At 43.9% G+C, this 23,634-nt stretch overlaps 1 long non-coding RNA gene and 1 pseudogene across 1 annotated transcript; one reads left to right on the forward strand and one right to left on the reverse strand.

The window, feature by feature from the left end:
• Nucleotides 1–3,848: 3,848 nt before the first annotated feature.
• LOC138739893 (microtubule-associated tyrosine carboxypeptidase 1 pseudogene) lies at nucleotides 3,849–4,903 on the reverse strand (annotated as a pseudogene).
• A 125-nt stretch (nucleotides 4,904–5,028) lies between these two features.
• LOC138739894 (uncharacterized) lies at nucleotides 5,029–22,806 on the forward strand. Its single transcript, XR_011342527.1, has 3 exons — nucleotides 5,029–5,103; nucleotides 6,538–6,641; nucleotides 22,158–22,806. It is a non-coding gene; the product is annotated as an uncharacterized lncRNA (long non-coding RNA).
• Nucleotides 22,807–23,634: the final 828 nt, after the last annotated feature.

A 23,634-nucleotide genomic window follows, 5' to 3' on the forward strand; every position in this document is an offset into this window, starting at 1 on the left:
GCATCCCTTCCAGTGTATACCCTGAGCAGTGATTATAATGTCACAATGCACCAGGTGACTGAGCTCATGCTGCCCTTAAAAGGGCATGCTGAATTTGAATAAAAACAATCGTTAATGCCCTTCAACATGGTGGCTGTGTTTCTTCCACTGCTCACACCTCCACAGTGGTGACCCTGATGAGCCCAGACATTTTTCCGGACCCAAAACACTATGGATTCAGCAGAGGTTAATGCTGTCTCCATCAAGTTTCCCCCCTTTTGGACCCACCAACCAAGAACGTGGTTTGGGCAGGCGGAAACACAATTTCAACTTTGCAACATCTCCTCAGATACCCTGATGTTCTATCATGTAGTGAGCACTCTGGATCAAGATACAGCAGCGAGGGTGGACGACATCATCCACCACCCCCCCGGCTACAGTCAAGTATACCGCCTTCAAAGACCTGCTGTTTGGAACTTACGGGCTAACTCCCCAGCAACGGGCTTTCAGGCTCCTTCACCTAGATGGGCTTGGGCACCGTAGTCCATCGGCGCTGATGGATGAAATGCTGGCCCTGCCGGAAGACCACAAGCCTTGTTTTCTCTTCCGCCAGATATTCCTGGAACTGATGCCGGAGCACATCCAGCTGCTCCTCACAGATGAAGACTTCTCAAACCTGAGGAGAGCAGCAGCCCAAGCGGATGCCCTCTGGTGCAAGAAGAGGGAGAACGAAGCAGCCCTCAACCAGGTAGCATGACCAGGAGCCAGCCGACCACAAGCCGCTCCCAAGACCAAGCCAGAGGAGGGCCAATGGACCTGGTGTTTCTACCACCAGCGCTGGGGAACGCAAGCCCGTAAGTGCCGCCAACCCTGTGGGTTTCAGGGAAATGACCAGGCGAGCTGCCGTTGATGGCTGCGATGGCTGGCCACACAAGCTACTTCCTTCATCTGTGATCTGTGACGGACAGATCCACCAGCTGCCGATTCATGGTGGACACAGGGGCTGAGCGCAGCATCCTTCCCCCCATAGCATTAGAGACTCGCACCCGATCTCGAGGTCCAACCCTGTGGGCGGCCAATAGCTCCACCATTAGGACTTACGGCACCCACAGGGCACAGCTCCAGATCGGGAAGGAGAAGTTCCACTATAGGTTTGTCTTAGCCTCCGTGGGCACCACGCTGTTAGGGGCTGACTTCCTCAGAGCTCGTGGCCTATTGGCTAACATGAAGGGCAAAATGCTGGTCAACACCCGAACATTCCATTCCATCTGACTGGACACAGCAGAAGCCCGCAGGCCCGAAATCACCGCCATCGCCAGGGATGAGTTAGATTAGATCCTCCACGAATTCCTCACCAACTAAGAGCCACGGTTCAACGGCGCCCTGCCCCAGCATGGGGTCTTCCACCACATTACCATACAGGACCCCCTGCTGCATGCTAGACCCAGACGGCTGCCACTCGAGAAGCTCCAGCAGGCAAAGGAGGAGTTCTCCAGGCTCCAGGAACTGGGAATTGTCCGGCGCTCGGACAGTGCCTGGGCATCACCATTCCATGTGGTCCTGAAATTGTCCAGGGGCTGGAGACCGTGCAGGGACTACCGTTGGTTGAATGATGCAACCACCCTCAACAGGTACCCGATGCCCCACAAACAGGACTTCTCCGCCAACCTCCACGGCGCACGGGTCTTCTCCAAAGTGGACCTCATGCGGGGATACCATCAAATCCTGGTGCATCCAGACAACGTGGGTAAGATGGTCATTATCACCCCTTTCAGCCTCTTTGAGTTCCTATGTATGCCCTTCGGTCTAAAGAACATGGCCCAAATGTTCCAGCGCCTCACGGATGCGGTTGGAAAAGACCTGGACTTTCTGTTCATTTACCTGGACGATATTCTCATTGCCAGTCGCAACCGTCACAAACACAAAGCCCACCTCCGCACACTCTTTGTCCGGCTGGCGGACATCGGCCTCACGGTCAACGCGGCCAAATGTCAGTTTGGCAAGGAGTCCCTCCAGTTCCTGAGGCACACCATTTCGGCAGCTGGGCCCATGCCGGTGTGTGAGAAGGTAGTGGCTGTTCAACGATTCCACAAACCCTCCACCCTGAAAGGCCTCCAAGAATTCATGGGGATGGTGAACTTTTACCATTTTTTCATTCCCGGAGCCACGTGCACCATATGACCATTGTTTGCACTCATGGCCACCAAAGAAAAGAATTTATCGTGGTTAGAGGAGGCTGACAGGGCTTTCATCATAACAAAGGAGGCTCTAACCAGCGCCACACTGCTGGTGCACCTGCAACCAGAGTCCAACATGGCGCTCTCCATGGATGCCTCAGCTACGACAGTTGGGGGGGGTTCTGGAACAGTAGCTTGATGGACAATGGCACCCACTGGTCTTTTTCAGCAAGCAGCTGCGCCCGCCAGAGCTCAAATACAGTGACTTCGACTGGGAGCTCCTGGCGCTGTATTTGGCCATCTGCCATTTCTGCTACTTCCTCGAGGGCAGGCCGTTCACAGCCTTGGTGGAACACAAGCCACTCACTCAAGAACTGGTGATGACCAAGGATCCGTGGTCTGCCAGACAACAGCGCCACCTCTCGTATGTGTCTGAGTTCACGACCGACATCCAACGCAGGGCCGGCAAGGACAATCTAGTGGCAGATGCACTTTCTCATCCAGCCATCAACACTCTCATGCCCGGCCTGGATTATGAGCAACTAGCTCAGGCACGGAGGAATGATGCGGAGATGCAGGCCTTACGGACCGCCATCTCGGGCCTCAAACTCAAGGATGTCTGGGTGCCCAGCAGCCCGGACACTTTGATCTGTGACATCTCAACAGGCACGCCATGCCCAGTGGTCCCACCGCATTGGAGGTCTTCAGTCTGATCCACGACCACACAAACCCAGCGGTAAACACAACCATGCAGATGGTCGTTCAGCGGTTTGTGTGGCATGGGCTGAAGAAGGAGATGGCGGAACTGGCCAGGAACTGTACCAGGTGCCAGACCTCCAAGGTACAGCGACACACATGAGCCCCCATCCAGAACTTCGACCCAGCAGTTCGCAGATTCCGACACATCCACATTAATGTCGCCGGGCCAGTGTCCAAGGAGGCTTGTTACCTCCTCACGATAGTGGATTGGGCCACAAGGTGGTCAGAGGCCGTCCCGATTAAGGAGGCCTCCGCGGAGACGTGTGCCAGGACTCTGATCAGCCAATGGATCGCCTGTTTCGGAGTCCCGGCACACATCACTAGCGACAGAGGAGCGCAGTTCACGTCTGCCCTGTGGACTCATGGCAAAACTCCTGGGGGGGGGGGGGGTCAAGCTCCACCACTCCACAGCATACCACCCCCAGTCCAATGGGATGATGGAGAGGTTCCACAGGCACCTGAATGCATCGCTTATGGCCAGGCTCTCTGGACCAGACTGGGTGGACAAGCTACCCTGGGTCCTCCTCAGGATTAGGACGGCACCCAAGGAGGACCTGCAGGCTTCAGTCGTGGAGATGGTCTATGGTGCACCACTTTCCCTGCCGGGTGAGTTTTTCGGCAAGGGCCCAGACCACGGCCACCGACAAAAACCTGCTGGCGGATCTACGCAGGCGACTCGCCTCCCTAGCTCGCCAACCACTGGCATGCCATGGCACCTAGCCGTTTGATCTCCCTAAAGAGCTCCACTCGGCCCAGTTCATTTTTGTGCGGAGAGGACCACAAAGTGCACTGCTACAGTGACCGTACGAGGGGCCATTCAAAGTCTTGTGGCACACAGAACAAAAGTTAGAGGGTGAAACGGCAGCTACGGGCTTTGGCTTCAATCATTACAAATCCCCAATTATTTTTCATACAAATCTCCGTAGATGCTCAAAAAAAAAATCCAAGGCTGGCATGCGCATTTGAGCACACTTTTTATAAGTGCACATGTGCACACACACACACACACATGCTGCAGTGGAATAGTGTATGTAAAAATGAAACTGGACAGAAAGACCTGGAGAGGCCACCCTCTTCCACCTTAGGTACCTCCACTGCTATGTCACAGTCTACTTGGGGATTAGCCTCAGCAGCTCCTCGTCCGTCAGGCCATTGACCGCAGTGATGCGGTGCAGCTGCTTCAGGTAACGGGCCTGGTGAAGTGTGGGATGCGCGTGTTCTGCAGGACGGCGCATTTCTTCAGGTGCTCCACAACCTTTCCCAGTGCTGCCAACATCTTGAAGTCAATGGTCTTCCAGTATCGAAGCAGCATCAACACACCATCTAAGTAAACCTGATCCTTACTGAAACAGCTTAGTTGAGAAGTATCCGTTTGCCCTCTCTTGGCTCACATGCATTACTCCCATCGAGTGTTAGGGTCCTCGACGAACTTAGCGATGTCTTCAAAAAGCTGACAAAAGGGCATCTGACTGGCCTGGAAGACGGTGTAGTAAAGCAGAGCCGTTTGCCACAGTAATGGGTACTTGCGGTACAGAACACTGTTTAAGCTAGCCAGCCCTTCTTCGGTTGGGTTACCGGGCTTCGACTTCCTACCTGCCACACTATGCCAGGGTTGGTGGCTTTTGTTGACCCCTCGAATGTAATGCGTTTCTATTTCATGCCGCAGCATCCCCTCCAGCCAGTGCTGGTGAGCCACTGCCAGGTTAATGGTGAGCGTGGGCCAACAGTTCTCCACCATCATCACCACCTGAGACAGCAGGTCATCACTCAGCCGCACCACCACCTCTCCAGAGCATCCTTCTTTGTGCATGTAGCTCTTGATGCCAGTCTGGTGGAATCTTTGCCCTTGATGTTGGGGGGAGAGTGCAGACGGTCACGCCCAAGCACCGAGGCTGGCCGCCAAAGTGACAGGACGCATGGCGAACTGGCCCCGCTTGTATTGCCACATAGCAGGGCAGCCATGGGGAAATGGTGTTGTCAGAGGTTTCTCTCTGACTCCCGCATCCCATCCAGCGGGCACCCTGGGCAGCGATTATGATGTCACAATGCACCAGGTGACTGAGCTCATGCTGCCCTTAAAGGGGCATGCTGAATCTGAATAAAAACTGTCATTAACGACCCTCAACGTGGAGGCTGTGTTTCTTCTACTGATCACACCGCCACAACCTCATCATTATTAGATTGAGATGTAAATAAGTTAGAATGAAAGTCTCTAAAACAATCATTTATATCGAGGTTTATATGTAATTTTTGAATTTCTTTTAATGGCATTAGTAGTTCTAGAAGCCTGTTTCATCTACAATTGCCAAGCCAGGACCTTATGTTCCCTTTCCCCCAATTCATAATACTTCTTAGTTCTTTCAATTAATTTCTCTGTTCTATAAGTTTGTATTGAATTATAATACATTTTCTTATTAGATCTATCTTTTTCCTTCAGATGGATATTTTTCCAAATATTTTTCTAAAGTCTATATTTCTTTTCCAAATTTATCTACTTTTTTAAGATAGACTTTCTTAATTTTAGTAGAATAACTTATTATTTGACCTCTTAAATAGACTTTCAAAGCATCCCATAAAATAAATTTATTATCAACAGAATCAGTATTAATATCTAAATATATCTGAATTTGATTTCTTATATAATTACAAAAATCAACATTTCTCAATAATGAAGAATTAAATCTCCATCTATCAATCGAACTAATTTTTTAAGAACCTAATCATGAAATCAATAAAGGTGAATGATCTGATAAAATTCAAGCTTTATATTTCTGCATGTATAACTCGATCCTATAAATTAGATGAAATTAAGAAAAAATCTATTCTAGAATAAGAATCAAATCTATAAGAATAAAATGAATAATCCTTTGCTTTTGGATTTAATTTCTTCCATATATCAACCAAATTCAAATCCTTCATCAAAGTTAATTTTTTTTTTTTTTTTGCAGTTTTGGTTCTAGTTGATAATTTTTGCCGCTTATCCAGTAGTGGGTCTAAACAATTAAAGTCACCACCAATTATCACGTTATCGTTTGCTTCCGCAAGATAAAAAAAGGAATCCTGAATAAATTTTTCATCATCTACAATAGGTACATAAATATTCATAAGAATCCAAGATTCTGAATACATTTGACAATTTACTAAAACAAACCTTCCCGGAGAATCAATAACAGTAGATTGTAATTTAAAAAAATAATTTCTTATTAATTAAAATAGCAACTCCTCTTACTTTAGAATTAAAAGATGAAGCTATAACTTGACCAACTCATTCCCTTTTTAATTTTTGATGTTCTTTTTCAATTAAATGAGTTTCTTGTAAAAAAAAGCAATATCAACTTTTTAATATGTTAGTCTTTTTTTTCTTAATTGGGTTATTGAGCCTGTTCACAATTCAAGTTACAAAATTCAAATTATTTACAGCGATATTATAAATCTAAAAATGGATAACTTTCGTCACTTACCTCGGCAGACCCCAGCTCCGCAGCAGTTTCTAAAAAATAAGTAATATCTCCTAATGAAAGAAAGCAAGAAACCCCTAAAAAGGAAAAAAAGAGAAAATTCCCCCTCCCCAAAAAAGTACTGATATAGAAAAAAAACAGTACTGCTCCCCTCTATTATGCAGGAAGCGGCCTTCATCACGAAGTGGCACATGACTGTGGAAGGAGAAGACAGTCCGCCTCCACCGGACAGAATATAAAAAGCATATTCATCATTCCATCAAGTATGGTAAGCTTCTTCAAGATCCTTGTTTACTTGATCATCATCCATCTCAATCAATCTCAGCCCTCCATCATCTGAGATCTATCTCACAGTTTATCTGGACTCAATTTAGGTTGTTGAAAAGGATAACTTTGAGTACCAACTTGTTTATTATCAGGCAATGAATTACCAAACTCCAAAGCTTCATCTTCTTCAGTGAAAAAAAAAATGTGATTGATTTTCTCCAAAAAATACTTTAAGTACAGCTGGATATCGAAAAACAGATTTTTATCCCTTTTCCCATAAAACAGATTTCACCTGAATAAATTCTTTTCTTCTCTTTACAATAGACATAATTAAATCTGCATAGAAAAATACTCTGCTATTTCCAATCATTTGAGGACCTTGCTGTTTTCTAGCATTTTGGACTGCTAATCTTAATATCATTTCTTTATCTTGGTAATGCAGACATCTAATAGAGTGTGGAGTCTGTCCCAGAAATGGTCTCTTTCTGATAGCTCTATGAACTCTATCGAGTTCCAGTCCATTCGTAAAATTTTCAGGAATATTTCTTTTAAAAAAAATTTTCTTGGTTAGAACCTTCAAAATCTTCATGCAGTCCAACAATTTTAACATTATTTCTACGTCTATGATTTTCCAATATATCAACTTTCTGTTCCTTCCTTTGAACTTCCCAAGCCATAAAAGAATCTTCCATTTTATTAACTGTATCCTTACATTGTTCTACATCAAGATGATAATCCTGAATATCTTTTTCATTTTTCTGAACTTTAGCTTTAACTTTATCCACAGTTTTAGCATACTTTGCCATATCAACTTTAATGGAACTCATTTCATCTTTAAAATATTCAAATTGTGAATTAGATTCAGTTCTTACAGAAAGAAATTGGTGATTAATTTGAATGCTTTAATTTGTTCTCAAAGCATAGAAAATTGAGCTAGAGAATCTACAGCTTGAAGTATAGTTTGAAAGACTTCAAATTTCCCTTCTTCCATACCTTGCATAGGTTGGGGTCTGTGTCCATGATATATTGATTCTGCTCATTCCATTTCTTGTAAAATCTCCTCCTCTTCTGTTCTTACTTCTTCTTCTTCCTCAGTTGATGTTAAAGTCTATTTCACTTGTCCTCAGGCCTCTTTCTTAGCCCAGGTGTGACTTGCAATGCTAGTTAACATGGGCTTACCAGGCTCCGTTGTTTGATAGATGCCGATTTAGTAATGCACATGCGCAAAGTTTCACTCATGCACACTTGTTCCTGTGACGTCAGTTTAAGAACTCTCTTCGGTACTGCAGTGTCATCTTCGTTGGCTCCCCGAGGAAGTGGCACCGGTGTAACGTTCACCTTGGCCGTCACTTGTCAGGTCATTTTCGGAGGGAGAGGAAGCAAGTTGGCAGGATCGATCAATGAGGCAGGCCCCGTTTCTTCAGACGTACTAACCTCTTTGATAGTCATTTTCTTCGCAGTTTGAGCCTTTGATTTCTTCAGAGCCATTTTAAGTTTTAAAACAAGTTTCAGTATCTCTTTTTTAAAAAGTTTTTCCATTCAGATTTTAATTAATTCTGTTGGGAGAAGCGTATTTTCATGATTCCAATCTCCACCATCATGCCACATCCCTCCACCCCCCACCGCAGCAAAATACATTTGATGCAGATAAACAAAATTTGCTCACAAGTCACAGAACTTCTGCCCTGAATAATAAGTAGGTATCAACATTCAAGCGACAGCCACCATTACCTCAGCTTGGATACAGCTGCCTGCATTACTCAGCCATGCTATCCACATGGGGTATTGTTCCACCATCATTTGGATTTGGATTGGAGTGGATAGGCATGGTTATATTCTTATCTTTTATTTTTCATTTATCCATTTGCACGATTAAGGCATCACAGGTGATATCAGCATTTAATGCCCGACTCTTTTTGTCCCAGTAGATTCATTCATGGTCAATGTTACAAAGACAAATCCTATATTGAAATTCCCAATATAGTCAATGTTTAAATGGCCCATCTGTTGTTACATGATTTAAGTTCTTGTCTCTAGATCAATCATTCAGAATTGAATTTCCCCAGAGTTGTTGGGGTGGGGTTTGCCGTTTTGCCTCTATGAGAGAACACCAGAGAAGCTGAAGGAAATCCACAGGGTCGCTGGAAGAATGTGCAAACTCCACCCAGAGGTTAAGATTTAGTTTCTGATGCCACGAGGTCACAGCTCTACCAACTGCCATGCTGTGCTAATGGCATTAGGCTCGCCAGGCTGGAGATCCCCATTTTCTTCTACCTATTTTAAATAGTGAGTTACATTTGTAACTTTCCAGTCTGCTAGAAGTATTTCAAAATCTATAGAGTTTGGGGAGTTGTCAGCCTGTGCACCCACTGTTGCAATAGCTACCTCCTTTATTACTCTGAGATGCAGTTAATGAGTCCCTGTGGGTTCATGATATTCAATGATATTCAGCACCATATTTTCCACTTCTATGAGTTTCCTTTAACTTTTTCTTTTCATTAGATACTTGGTTCCCCATTTCTGGGAAGTTATTTGTATGTGCATTTTAACTTTCTGTGCTTCATATACAATAATACTCAGATCCCTGTATTCTGGGGTATTCTGTATTCTCTCTCCACATAAACACTGTTTTAAGAACATAAGAAATAGGAGCAGGGATAGGTCATGCGGCCCATCAAGCCTGCTCTGCCATTCATTGAGATCGTGGCTGATCTAATGATAGGCTCAACTCTACCTACCTGCCTTTTTCCTGTATCCTTTAATTCCCCTACTATGTAAAAATCTATCTAGCCTTGTCTTAAATATATTTACTGAGGTCGTCTCCACTGCTTCAATGGGCAGCGAATTCCACAGATTCACTACCCTCTGGGAAAAGCAGTTCCCCCTCATCGCCATCCGAAATCTACCACCTGTACCCTGAATCCTGAGGCTGTGTCCCCTCGTTCTAGTCTCTCCCACTAATAAAAACAGCATACCTAGCTCTTTCTTATCTAAGCCTTCTATAATTTTATGTTTCTATAAGATCCTTTCTAATTCTTCTAAATTCCAGTGACTACAACTCCAGACGACTCATTCTCTCCTCATAGGCTAACACCCTTATCTCTGGAATCAACCCGGTGAACCTCCTCTGGACACCTCCAAAGGCAATACATCCTTCCTCATGTCAGGAGACCATTATTGCATGCGGTACTCCAGGTGTTACCTCGCCAGTATCTTGTACAATTGCAACATAGCCTATGTTCTCTTAAATTCAATCCCTGAAACAATGAAGGTCAACATTCTGTTGGTCTTCTTGATAACCTGCTGTACCTGCAAACCAACCTTTTGTGGTTCATGCACAAGCACTCTCAAGACCTTCTGCACAGCAGCATGACACAATCACTTTCCATTTAAATAATAATCTGATCTTCCATTTTGGTTTCCAAAATGGATAACCTCACATTTACCACACATAGTACTCCATTGCCAGATACTTGCCCACTCACTTAACCTATCTATATCTCTCTGCAGACTCTCCTTATCCTCTGCAGAATTTCCTTTTCCACTCAATTTAATTTAATCAGCAACTTGGATACACTGCACTGCGACCTGTCTTCCAGATCGTTAATGTATATTGTGAACAGTTGAGGGTCCAGCACCAACTCCTACGGCACTCCATTCACCACTGATTGCCAACCTGAAAAATATCCTCTATCCATTCTAATACATCACCCCAACTCTGTGTATCCTTACCTTATATATGTCTTTTATGTGACACCTTATGGAACACCTTTTGGAAATCCAAGTAATCAATATCCATTTGTTCCCCACTATAACCTCCTTGAAGGAGACACCACTGAGCAGTTTCAGCCCCCAAGGGTCTCTTTCACTCCATACCCCTGGTGATCCCTGCGCATCTCCTGATGACTAGAAGTGGTGCATTAAAGGCATGATTAGTGAAGACAGAGGCCCAATTCACCTAGACTGTCTGATTTACCCCCCCCCCCCGGCCAGTGCCAACCCCCTCCCACTCCAGTCAGCGACACCTCCCCCCCAGTCAGTGCCAACCCCCCAACCCCCATGACTACAAGTGGCACATTGAAGAAGATGGAGGCACGATTTGCCTAGACTGTTTGATTACTTCCCCCCATCCCCCCAGCCAGTGCCACCCCCCTCCTGCTCCAGCAAGTGACACCTCCCCCCTGGTCAGTACCAACCGTCCCATAGCCAGCACCATCCCCGCCGACATACAGAGAATACAAACCTCTTCCTTCTCCACTTCATCCTACCATTCGGTCTCAACAAATACAGCATGTTGGGCACCAGGCCAGCTCTTATGATACCTTTTTGAGACCGTTTATTTTGACACATGGAATGTAAAATGTTGGCCACCCTACCATAGGTGCTATTTTCCATAGATACGCCACTCTCCTTTTTTCAATAGAAGTGTGGCATTCACTATCTGCTGTGACCTGTCCAGAATCCAAAGAATTTTGGTAAATTATCACCACAGCTTTGACTATAACTTCTGCCACTTCTTTCTGTACCCTGGGACGCATTCCATCAGGACCAGGGGTCTTTCGACCCTCAAGTTTGCTCAGTACTATCTCTTTAGTGATAGCTGTTGCATTCAGGTCCTCACCTCCCATTACACCCATAACATGGTGGCATGTTTAGTGTAATGGTTAGCACACTGCTGTGACAGCACCAGTGACTGGGTTTCGAATCCCACGCTGTCTAAAAGGAGTTTGTATGTTCTCCATGTGTACGTGTGGGTTTCCTCCAGATATTCTGGGTTCCTACCACCATTCAAAAATGCATCGGGGATTGAAAGCCAATTGGGAGTAATTAGGTGGCATCGGCTCGTGGACTGAAAGGGCCTTTTACTGTGCTGTATGTATGTCTAAATGTCTAAACATTTGTCTTTGGCATGTACATGAAGACTGACAAAATAGTCATTCAAAGACTCAACCACTCCCTCATTACTCAATATCAATTCCTCCTTCTCACCTTCCAAGGGACGAATCTTCACTTTAGCCATCCTTTTCCACAGTATATAGATATTGTAAATACAATATTTATTGTCCATTTTAATATTTTGTGCTAATCATTTTTCTAATCTACCTTTCCTCTCTTTTTTGCTTGCTTCATGGTTCTTTGTTAAACATTTTTAAACATTTCCCAGTCTTCAATTTTTCCCGCTGCTCTTGGTGACTTTGCACGCACGAGCTTTTAGCTTGATGCCTCTCTTTATTTCCTTAGTTTTCCAAGGCTGACTGTCTGCACCCTTACTGCAATAGCTTTTAACTGAAATATACTTTTGACCAGCGCGGTGAAAAATCTCTGAAAGTTTTCCACTGTTCCTCCCCCGTCCCTCCATGTAGCTTACGTTCCCTGTCTACTCTAGCCAACTCCTCCCTCATCCCCTTGTAGTTTGGCTTGTTTAGGCACAATTGATTGGTTTTTGACCAAACTATTGTGCCCTCCATTTGTATGAGAAACTTTATTTTTGGTTGAGAATGCAGTGCACTGCATTATGCTCCATCAACTAAAGTTTTGACCTCTTGCATCCAGACTCTTTGCTTTCCCACTTATTAATGTCTTGTCAGTAAATGCACTAGATGATTAAAAAAAACTATTATTAGTATAAATAGTTAAGGTCCCAGCACTAATCCTTGTGTCAAGCAGAGAAAAAGACCTAATTTTCCTAATTCCGTTGTTTATCAGATGGCCAACCACAGGAATGTGATGCAAATACACATTCTTCTGTTTTGTTTTGTATAGAAAAGGTTTTGTGCAAGTGGCAAATAATTGTTATTAGTTATGTTCTGTTGAAAATGAAATTCTGCCCAACTGCATTAACAAAAATTGAAACATTATTTTTACTCAGAGTTATTTAATCAGCTATTTTTTTCTCTCAGAAAATGAAGGAGACTTTTCAAATCTATGCCAGGTGTCCTGTTCCATCACTGATTACATTGTATGTATCATTCTCTCTTACATCCCCATTTTTTATTACCAAAAATATACTTATTCGTAATAAATTGTTTACAAAGGAAAAACCGTTCAGAGCCCGTTCCTGTCCTTCCTTTCATTGCCGTCACTGTTCATTGTAAAAAATCCATTCTATTTCTGCCATTACCACCAGTGTGACACCTTTCTGCTTCAACCCCCCCACCCCCATCCCCCGACTGTTGTTTGTAGGACTTTCCCTCAGTCTAAGCCCCTCACTGTCTGGTAATGGGAGACTGTATACTATGGTCCTTCCCCACAGCGGCCTCGCACTGGCTGCACTAAGCCTCAGTGTGCCCCTCAGCGTGTACACCTGAACCTGGAATGCGGAGTGTGCCAGTCTGCAGCATTCCCTCACCAACATCTCCATGTGCTAAAAGACCAACAGATTTTGGGTGGACCAAAGGGCCTCTTTCACAGATTTAATGGTCTTCCAGCAGTTCTGGATGTCTGCCACAGTGTGCGTTCCCGGGAACAGCCCGTTGATCCGAGTCCTTTGTCATGTTGCTGCTGGAAATGAACTATGAGAAGGCCCTTGCATTCTTCTCCACACCGTCTTTGTGAATCTCTGAAGATGAGGATGATGATGCCCTTCCTCATGGAGTCTGACATCCCACCTGCTAGGAACATAGAGCTGTATACTTACAGCAGGTCTGGGCCCACCATGGAGACGTGCACAACTCAGCTGGAATGTCATCACTTTCGGGACCCTTCCTCATCCTAAAGGAATGGATGGAGTCCATCAGCTCCCCCAGGGTAACTGGCTGGCCCAGACATTCCTGCTTGCTTTTGTCTAAGACCTCTGAGTGGGAGGCCATTCTATCTGTAGACTTTGTGCCATACAGTTCAGCATAAAAGGATCTGCTGGTCCTCTGTTTGCTCCTCTGCAAGGATGTGACTGAGCTATCCTCTTCCTTAAGCTTGTGGAAGAGAGAGCTCCCTCCTTGAAACATTTGGAAGAAGTGACGTGAGGATGTTCATCCTGTTCTACTGTGCATACTCTGGATCAGAAGATGACATTGGAGAACTCTCAGGTGAATAGCACAGTTTGCCAGCTATTCACCTCTTGGAGTTCCTCCCTCATATCCACCCCCCCCAACCCATCCACTGCAGAAGAGGGAGTTGTTGCATTTTAGTCTGGAGTTGGCTCAGTTCCCTCTGCCTCTGTCTTTCTACCTGTACACCTTTGAAGATAAAGAACCTCTTGAAATTCTCCTTGGTCACCTCCCAACAGGTAACTGGAGTATCAAAAAAGGGCTTCATGGTTGTCCAACCAACGTTCTCCTTCTTTAGTTCCTCTACGTTCTTAGGGGTCAGCAACTTCATGTTCAACTCCATGTTCCCCTGTCTGCCTTCTAGTCTTCCTGTAGGTGACAGGAGGCATTAAGGAGGCAGTCATCAGAGAGAAGAACATTGGTGTGACATTGGTGGTTCTGACCCGTAATGGCCTTCAAAATGAAGACAAAGTCTATCTGAGACCAGGTTGAGCCACCCCAAATCGACAATGTGGGCTGCAGCTCTGCTTAATCTGCAGGGTTGCTGTAGGCATTACCCTGCTTTTCATCCTTTACCATCTCCAGCAGGAGTCTGGAGGAGCAGTCCAGTCTGCTGTCAGCAACGCCGGATCGTCTAGTCGCATCGATGATGTAGTTGAAGTCACTGGCCAGAATGACCGGTTTGGCATCCCCATCAACTAACTCTACCTTGGTTCTCCAACTCTCTAACTATGTTAGAGGCTGATTAACCTACAAACCAACATATTTTTGAGATGTGGGAGGAACCTAGATCACCAAGGGAATGTCAATGTCATCAGGGGAGAATGTACAAATTTCACACAGTTGGAATCATATTGGGTCTCTGTAACTCGGAGGCAGCTATACTATCATGCTTCCGATTGTTGTGTTATTCATTCAAATATTCTTGGGGCTTTTTACCAAAGGCATTGTCCAATCATTTTGTACCTTTGCTAAGGTAGGAACTGCAATATCGTGTTGCTAGTTTTTCCCAATGCTGTTGACAACTTATCACCCAACTTTCAATTCAGTCTAAATATTTTGTTCTTTACTTTTATAGAGAATAATGCCTCAGTTAAGCAGAGCTGTGCAACACGTTTAAAATGGGGAAGCCAGATGTGTAGATCAGTAAGAGAAAGGAGGAAGGAAAAAGATCAGTTGATGCAAAGCAGCTGGTGTCTGGACGATACAATTTCACAGAATTTTGTAAATTAACTCGACAGCGGGAATTATTCTGACTTTCTCAATGGCAGCTTGTTTGATTTATTTGGCTTTCCCACCCTATGATGTCACACAACTTTCTTGGACAGAACTGAGGCCCACTCCCAGCTTTGCACTGATGTTTCTTTATGGCTTCTGGCGAGACGCAGGCACTAGTGACCTGATGTGACCAATTGCCTGAGTTTTCCTGTGTTAGAAAAAGGCTTAACTTTATTGTTGCACAGCTTCCAAGCTGAACTGAATTGTCACTATTAGTTCAAGACCTTTGAAATGCTTCTACAGATTATTTTATTTTACCTAATAATAATATCTCTTGGATACAACATTTCTGAAGCAATTTGACTCTTGGTAACATCATGAAAGTTGACCTCACCCCCCCCCCCCCACCCCACCCCTTCCCTTCCTTCTCCTCTCAGAGCTTCCTTTTCTTCCTCCACCCATCATCTCACTTTTTTCCCTTCTACCATCCCCCCCACTTGTATCCACCCATGACCTCTTCCCTGTTAGATTGTGCTCCTCCCCCACCACTTCCTCCACCCCCCCAACCTCCCACCCACCTTTCTATTCAGGCACTTGCCTTTTTTTCTCTTATACCTGATGAAAGGCCCAGGCCTGGAACTTTGGTTACTCCTAACTTCCTATAGATGCTGCTGCTGAGTTTCTCCAGCCTGTTTGTGCATTGCACTCAATCCCAGCATCCGCAGATGTTCTTGCTTTATTTTAATTTAAGTGGTCCTGTCCTTAAACTAGTGATGCAGCTATTAACTTTTAAAAAAAATTATACCTAATTGATTGTTAGTCAGTGGACTTAAACTACTTTGATGCATAGACCTTGACTTAACAAACTTTATTGGAAAATTTTTTATCAAGTCTGATCTTCAACAGTCTTCAGTATATTGTGTCAGAGACACGAGTCATCACAGGAATTACCCTGAAATTCAATTATGTCGAAGGTTTTGTATGTACAATCTGAATGAATTAATCAGTAAAGATGATTGTTTTACTCAAATGAGACTCTTGACCAGTTGAATATGGGTATATATAATATCTTCTCAAACAATGATGATTTAAATCCTTACACTATGCCAAACATCCGTGCAGATGTCTTTCATAAAAGCACATCAGCCCTTTTCGCATTTGCCAGTGATACCAGGAATCAAACTCCAATCAAAAGTGGGAAGTGTGAAAGCAAAGTCTGCTCAACGCCGGCATCAGATGACATCATCTCTTTGATGGCTGCGACCCCTAGTATAATCCCCGGTGTCTACAGACAACGACGTTGAGATCAGACAAGTGTGAAACGGGCAATCGCTTCTCTCTTTTATTTGCCGCGTCATGCAGGCACTTCCGATTAAAAGTAGAACAGTCCAAACGCTGGGGATAGACCCTTGCAAGTGTGAAAGCGTTCAGTGTCCTGGTTAGGAGTGGTCTAGTGTGAAAGGCCAAACTCCCATTCCTATCCCAGGACACTGAACGGCCGATTTAGTGGGACGCAAGTGTGAAAAGGGCTATAGATTAATGTTAAACTAGCGTGGCTTCTTTCCAACATAAGACTCCTGGGAAGCTTCATAAACTGTTGTATTCCTCATTCCAGGTATTTTCTTTGTTTCATTTTCCCCCTGAATATTTCAATTATAAAATATCTGGGTGGGTTATGGTGGCGGTGGGGAGGTGTCAGGGTGCGGTGGAGCCAGTGGTGGAGAGGTGCTTCCAGGTCATACGCCAAATCTACGTCAAGCAGTTTTTTTTACTTGGATTTTTGTATCTGACGTATAAGTTAACCCCTGATTTTTGAGTGCTTTTAGACTCAATTTGTATGCCAAAATATACAGTAATGATTTGTGGAAATTCTTTGGAGTATTTTTGGGCTATATAACCCTATATGCTCAGTCTATTTTGAAGAAATGCAAAATGATCTTTGTTTTCTTAGGAATTGTTTAATTTGCTAGAATATTGCCACAACCTAATAATTTTTCACTATTAAGTTCTTTCTTTCTGCACAGTCCGATGGGGTGGAGTGAAAAGATGCTTTAGTTTATTTCTTTTGGATTTTAGTTAGTTTTCAATGTTCACTATTCATAAGAGTCCAAGTCCTTTTCGTCAATACATGTTTTATTGGAAAAGTTTCTGGAACTAAACAGATGTTAACCAGTGCACAAAGGGGTTTGAAATTAGTTTGTTTAATGTGTGGAGGAAGTGGAACTCCCTGAAAGGACACAGGCTAGTGGTCCATTTGAAGACCTTCTTAGGCACACTTAATTAGAGATGTATGCCTGGAACTTCACCAAGGTTTCTTTCTAACTGCTGCCATAGCAGCTGTCTGTACCATTTGGTCTGAGGCTTCCACTGATTTTCAACTGAAGTCATGGCCAGCAATTGGAGAAACCTTGGTGAAATTCCTCCTTACATTCTTGGACTACCTCAGTGAGATTCTTGGTGAATTCACCCTTCCTCAAACTGAGTTTTGCATCCCGGAACTGGTCCCAGACCTGTGATGCACTTGAGCCAAGCATGGGATGCTGCAGTCATTTTCAGTCCTCCATTAATATTGAAGGATATCACAAGCTTCCAGCTCTTGATTAGTAACTGATGAAGTCAAATTTTAGTGCCAGTATTTTTCCTGATTGGATGCATTCCAGTGTGTGTAGTGGGATTTCTGCTAAAATGATAGCATCGATCATGGGGACCCGTCATGAAATTCTTCACAATGATGTGAAATGTTGTGAAATGAACATGTGTCATTGCAGAGGACACCATACACCATTTCTATGAAATTTAGCTAGTTAACATGCAGATTAGTTACCTTTTAGAATTTGATTTTTTTTTAGCTGTTTTCCACATAAATTTTAAGTAATATTTAATTTTAAACTTTGAAATCAAAAGCTGGACTTTAATTTGAAGAAAGAAAGTTAAAATCAAAACTGAAGTGAGATTATCAGTTACAGTACAACCTTGATGCAATGAACACGTTATCTTGCTGTTTCTGATGCATCCTGCCAACACCATCCCCACCCCCTCCTGCCCAGATAGAAATTAGGTAAACATTAATTTCATGCAACTAACTTCAAATGCAGGTGCTAAAGTTGTCCTCTGACGCCACATTGTAACATTCATGTACAGCAGGAACCTATTAAAATGAATCCATTTGAATTGCAAATTCACCAGCAATGCTCATGAATATTGATCCTTGCAACTGCTGCAACCGTGTCTGCCTGTCCCGCATCGGACTTGTCAGCCACAAACGAGCCTGCAGCTGACGTGGACATTACCCCTCCATAAATCTTCGTCCGAGAAGCCAAGCCAAAGATTGCTAATGCCTAATTTAACATGATTTCACGCCTTAAAGAAGTGATTGGACAAAATTAAGTTCAATCAGACAAGTATCAACACCTCTGTTTTGACTAAAACTAAGGGAACATGGCAAGATTAGGTTCATCCCTTTGAAAAGAGTTGGAAAACATTTTGCACGAGATAATAGCTCGGATGTGGCGAAGAACTGCTGGCATTTACCTGCTGAAATGCTCCCCCTCTAGGAGCCATTACATTTGGGGATCTCATGCATGGCCAAGTCCCAGCTTACTGACTGCTCTTCGCTACTGTTAAGTTGTAGAGCGAGCGAGGGAGGTATGGGCAAAGGGAATATCTTTGGTGGGTTGAGGCCAAGTTTGTCATGGTGATGTGCAAGTTAGGAAACTGACTGTTTGACAACTTAAAGAGGGCCTTTGGATAGAGAGTGAGTGAGAGAGTGAGAGAGAGAGAAATTAATTAAGGGATCTGTGAAATGTAAATCAGCACATTCTGAAGTTGGAAACCAAAATGAGACTGTTGGTGATGGTAGTCCCAAATATACTGTTGGGTTGGGAGATTTAGCAGAGAGGATGGAGTGATCATAAAGAATTATAATGGATCAGGAAGCCAACTGCTGTTCACCTTCCATGGACAATTGGGGGGGGTGGGGAAGGATAATAATGATGATATTTCACAAAAAGCCATTGAGCTAATATGATTCATAGTCTATCTTATTATTTTGTGGCACAATGCATTTTGGAATATCTCGTTTTTCAATATATTAGTACATGATCTTAAAAATACTTATGACTTTTCTAGCCTCATATGTTTTCATTCTTCTCAGATGATTTACAAAGTATTATTAAGGGTAGCCTTGCCAATACTGATCCACCAAACACAAGATGATCTTTTTTTTAATCCAAAATCTGTGAATTGAATGTAGAACATAGAACATTACCGCACAGTCCAGGCCCTTTGGCCCTCAATGTTGTGCCGACTTATAAATTTGTTTAAAAAAAAGTATTAAACCTCCCTACCCTGTAGCCCTCCACTTTTTCCCTCCATCCAGGGGCCTGTCCAAGAGTCTCTTAAATTACCCTAATGTTTCAGCCTCCACCACCACCCAAGGTGTTCCAGGCACCCACAACTCACTGCGTTTTTTAAAAAAAACAAAACCTGATGTCTCCCCTAAACTTCCCTCTCTTAACTTTGAGCATATGTCCTCTGATGTTTGCTTCTCCTGCCTTAGGAAACAGGCATGGGTGGTCTACCTTATCTATGCCTCTCGTAATCCTGCGCCCCACTGAGGTCCGCCACCTGACCAGGTACATTACCCAGAAACAGGTCGAGTATGGCCTCTCCTCTCGTCAGCTGGCCCACATACTGTGTCAGAAATCCTTCTTGAGCACACCTGACAAATTCAGTCCCATCTATCCCTCTTGCTGTCAAGAGATGCCAGTCAACATTAGGGAAGATTAAATCACCAATAACTACAACCTTGTATTCCCTGCACCATTCTAAAATCTGCCTGCTTATCTGCTCCTCAGTGTCCCAACAGCTATTTTGGGGCCTAAAAATGACTCCCAGCACAGTGATTTCTTATTTCTAACTTCCACCCACATTAACTCAGTAGACACTCCCTCTGTGGAGACCTCCCTTTCTATAGCTGTGATACTATCCCTGACCAGTAATGCTACTTTCCCCAACCACCTCCCATCCTCTTCCTTTTAAAATATCTAAACCCCAGTACCTGCATCAACCAATCCTGCCCTTCCTCCAGCCAAGTTTATATTAATGGCCAAAACATAGTAGTTCCATGTACGGCTCCATGCTCTAAGTTCATCCCTTATTCTGATACACATAGCGTTGAAATAGGCACATTTCAACGCTTCTAACTGCCTATACAGTGTTTTGTCCCCTGCCAGTCCTTCCTCACAAACTTAGAACTTTTGACCTACCCTAATCTCTGCACTCACATTCTGATTCCCCCCCCCCCCCCCCACCCCCACCTGCCAAACTAGTTTAAACCCTGCCTAACGTTTCTAGCCACCTGCTCTCCAGAATATTGGTCCCTTTCCAGTTCAGGTGCAGTCTGTCCTTTTTTGTAGAGGTCTAATCTTCTCCAAGAAAGATCCCAATGAACCACAAATCTGAACCCCTGCCCCCTGCACCAACTCTTCAGCCATGTATTCATCTTCCACAAATTCCTATTCCTACCCTCTCTGGCACATGCATCAATCCCGAAATTACCACCCTTAAGGTCATGTTTTTTAATTTCTTCCCTAACTCCCTATATTCCCTCTTCAGGATTTTGTCCTTACTCTTATCTATGTCATTGGTCTCCACGTGGACCACAACATCTGTCTGCTTGCCATCCCACTCCAGAATGCTGTGAACTCGATCAGAGATGACCCTGACCCTGGCAACTGGGAGGCAACATACGATCTGTGAGCCTCAATCTTGTTCACAGTACCTCCTATCCAGTGGCAAAGCTAAAGGTGGAATGGGGTGGGGGGTGGGGAGGTGGGGTGACTACTCCCCCTGAACGTATTCTTCAACAGATCCCTCCCTTGTGCGATAAAAGTCGAACTACATTTTTTTTAACTTTATCACATGGCCTTGGAAGAACTTTCTGGATTCGTTCATTATTTTATTCAACCAACCTCCCGGTGTTTTGAACTGTGTGCTCTGTCTGCTGTGTGATTCGCTGGTGGCTGCTGGCATCTGGGGAACCAAAACAAACCGTGACACCATCACCTCATCTTGACGCTGGATGATCCAGTGGAACTTCATCTTTTTCATGTCACAAGTCACAATCCCGGATAGATGCAAATTTTATACATAATGACACTATTAGTGAAATGTGAAATTAATGACTGTAGCATACAATAATATATTATAGCTAGATTATGAAATATTTTGCATAATGTAAGAGAAATGAGTGTGCATTTACAAGCTAAAGCGCTTCAAATTTAAAATTTATTTGGTGTGCATTGTGGAACCTTTTTTACGTGTTTGCTTCCCCTAACTTTAGAACCTGGCTATGCCCCTGCTCCTATCTGTTCTTCTTACCAACGAGTTCCCAATTACCATAGCTCTCCTCCCCCTTCCCTTCTGAGCCAAGGGGCCAGCCTCTGCTCCTGATATGTAACCCTCACGGCTTGTCCCGGTTCGATCATCCCCTCCCACAGTATCCACAACAGTATATTTATTGTTGAGGGAACAGCCATACTGATCCTCTGCACTCTCTGCCTATTTCCCTTCCCCTCCTAATAGCCACCCAATTACCTGTCTCCTGACTTTTAGGGGTGACTGTTTCCCTGAAGCTCCTCTCTATCACTGCCTCCTGAATGATCCAGAGTTCATTCAGCTCCACCCCCACTTTCCTAACTTGGTCTCCCAGGAGCTGGATCTGATGCACCTTTTGCAGGTGTAATCATCAGGGACACTTGTGCTCTCCCAGATTTCCCACATCCTGCAATTGGAGCATTCTACTGTCCTAGCTGCTGTCTTCATTAACTCTTCCTAATTTAAATTTCAAAAATCTTACTGGAATCAAACTCGTCCTCAGCCTCTGCTCACCAAAGCCTCTAAGACCCACTCCTCCCCTGAGCCACTCACACACCTGTTGCTCTCCATTGGGTGGAAAGTTTTCCATATCACAACCATGACTACATTTCAGGAATTATTTAAATGTGCATGTAATACTTTTGGACCTTGTCAGATCATAACCCAGTACCTGGGTTATGAATTTTCTTTGTACATTGACTGCCCTGTTGAGTGTGGTTCTGGAAATTGATTAAATTGAAGTGAGTGGAACCAAATGAATGGCATTGATTAAACTAGCAGCCATTCCTTAACTTGTAATGATGGTGATGGAACAATAGCAACAGCAATAATCAAAGTTTGCATTCATCTGGATTATTGTTACTCAACCTGAAATGCCCTTCTCCCCATAAATGCTAGCTGCGGAATATTTCCAGCTTTTTCTGCTTTTGTTTCAGATTTCCAGCATCTGCAGCACTTTGATTTTGCATTTGAAGAGCAGCTTTCGTCTCATAAAAATATCCCAAGGTGCTTTACAGGAACATAATCAAACAAAAAAAAGTAGCTTAGAAACACTTGTGGCAGGACTTGTACATAGAAATAGGTTTCAAGAAGAAGGAAGAGATCGAGACTTGAACTGTTTAAAGAAGGAATGACAGAGTTTATGACCTCAAAAGTTGAAGGCACAGAGTGATTAAATTCAGAAGGTGATTCGTTATCTTGCAGGGTTGCAGAGCTGGATGATGTCACAGAAAGACCAGAGGAAGGATTTGGAAACATTGATGAGAATTTCAAGATTGATGCTTGCTTCACCAAAGATGACTTTCTTTCATAGTTTGCTTATCTTTGAACTAATGTCATAAGCTGTACATCAATGCTAACAGTATAAATTGTTCTGTATTTGGTGTGGCTTGAAATGTAGGTGTTTTAGAGCAGCCATTGTCAATACAGCACATTTAGTGGGGGAGGGGGGCACGGAATGAAATCCTAAATATTTTGAATGATTTTTATTCAGTAGTCAGTAGGGAAGAAGTACGGAATAAATGACTTAAACATTACTACTACATAGGGAAGGGGACCCGTAAACTTGAGCAGTGTCCTCGGGGGGTGGGGGGGGGGTGGGGCAGCCATAGTCAAAAAATGGCTGTTTTAGACCAATTAGTTGCATTATGCACAAAGCTTCAGAGATGCATGTGTTAATTCCCTTTCTCACAGAAACATGCATCGCCTGGAAAGTGAACCATTTTCAGTCCACAGGGCCATTGCAGAATCAGCTCTTGAGGTTTAGTCAGATAAACCAGATTAAATGAGGTATAACTAATGGGCCAGCAGGGTATAAACAAGGGAACACTCTGATATGCATTAGTTGTAAACAGGATGTTGCGGATTAGCATTCTACAAGAAAAGGCAAACAATAGCCCCTTTTCCACTGGCATCCCAGTTTATTGGCTGTGCAGTGTCCTGGGTTAGGAAGCCCTTTGTGCTGTTTCCACTGGGCCACCCTTACCTGCGACACTAATTGCTTTTCCACTGAACACACTCATCCCTGGGGATCAGACTGTTCTACCTTCAACTGGAAACGGGTGACTTTCTGCTGCCCCTTTTCCACTGGTTTTATCAGCACGCTGGCATCAGCAGACTCCGGGGATATGAGCAAGGGTAGAGGCAGTCAATCCCTGGTGTGAAATTATGTCATTTGATGCCAGTGTTTGGATAATGTTCCTTTTCCACTGTACCCTGTCCCAGTAAATTCCCAATTAATTTCTGGGACAGGGTGGCAGTGAAAACGGGGCTAAAATCTATTTGTTCCCAATTCCCTGCATTAATTTCTCTTTCCAAATCCAGTTCACGGTTTATATCTTGATTATAATTTTTAGCATTCCTTTCGATTGAGTGAAAGGATTATGTGTGGTTAATTGAAAATACACTTGGTAA

Source organism: Narcine bancroftii, chromosome 7 (assembly GCF_036971445.1).
Source record: "Narcine bancroftii isolate sNarBan1 chromosome 7, sNarBan1.hap1, whole genome shotgun sequence".
Taxonomy (NCBI): Eukaryota; Metazoa; Chordata; class Chondrichthyes; order Torpediniformes; family Narcinidae; genus Narcine; species Narcine bancroftii.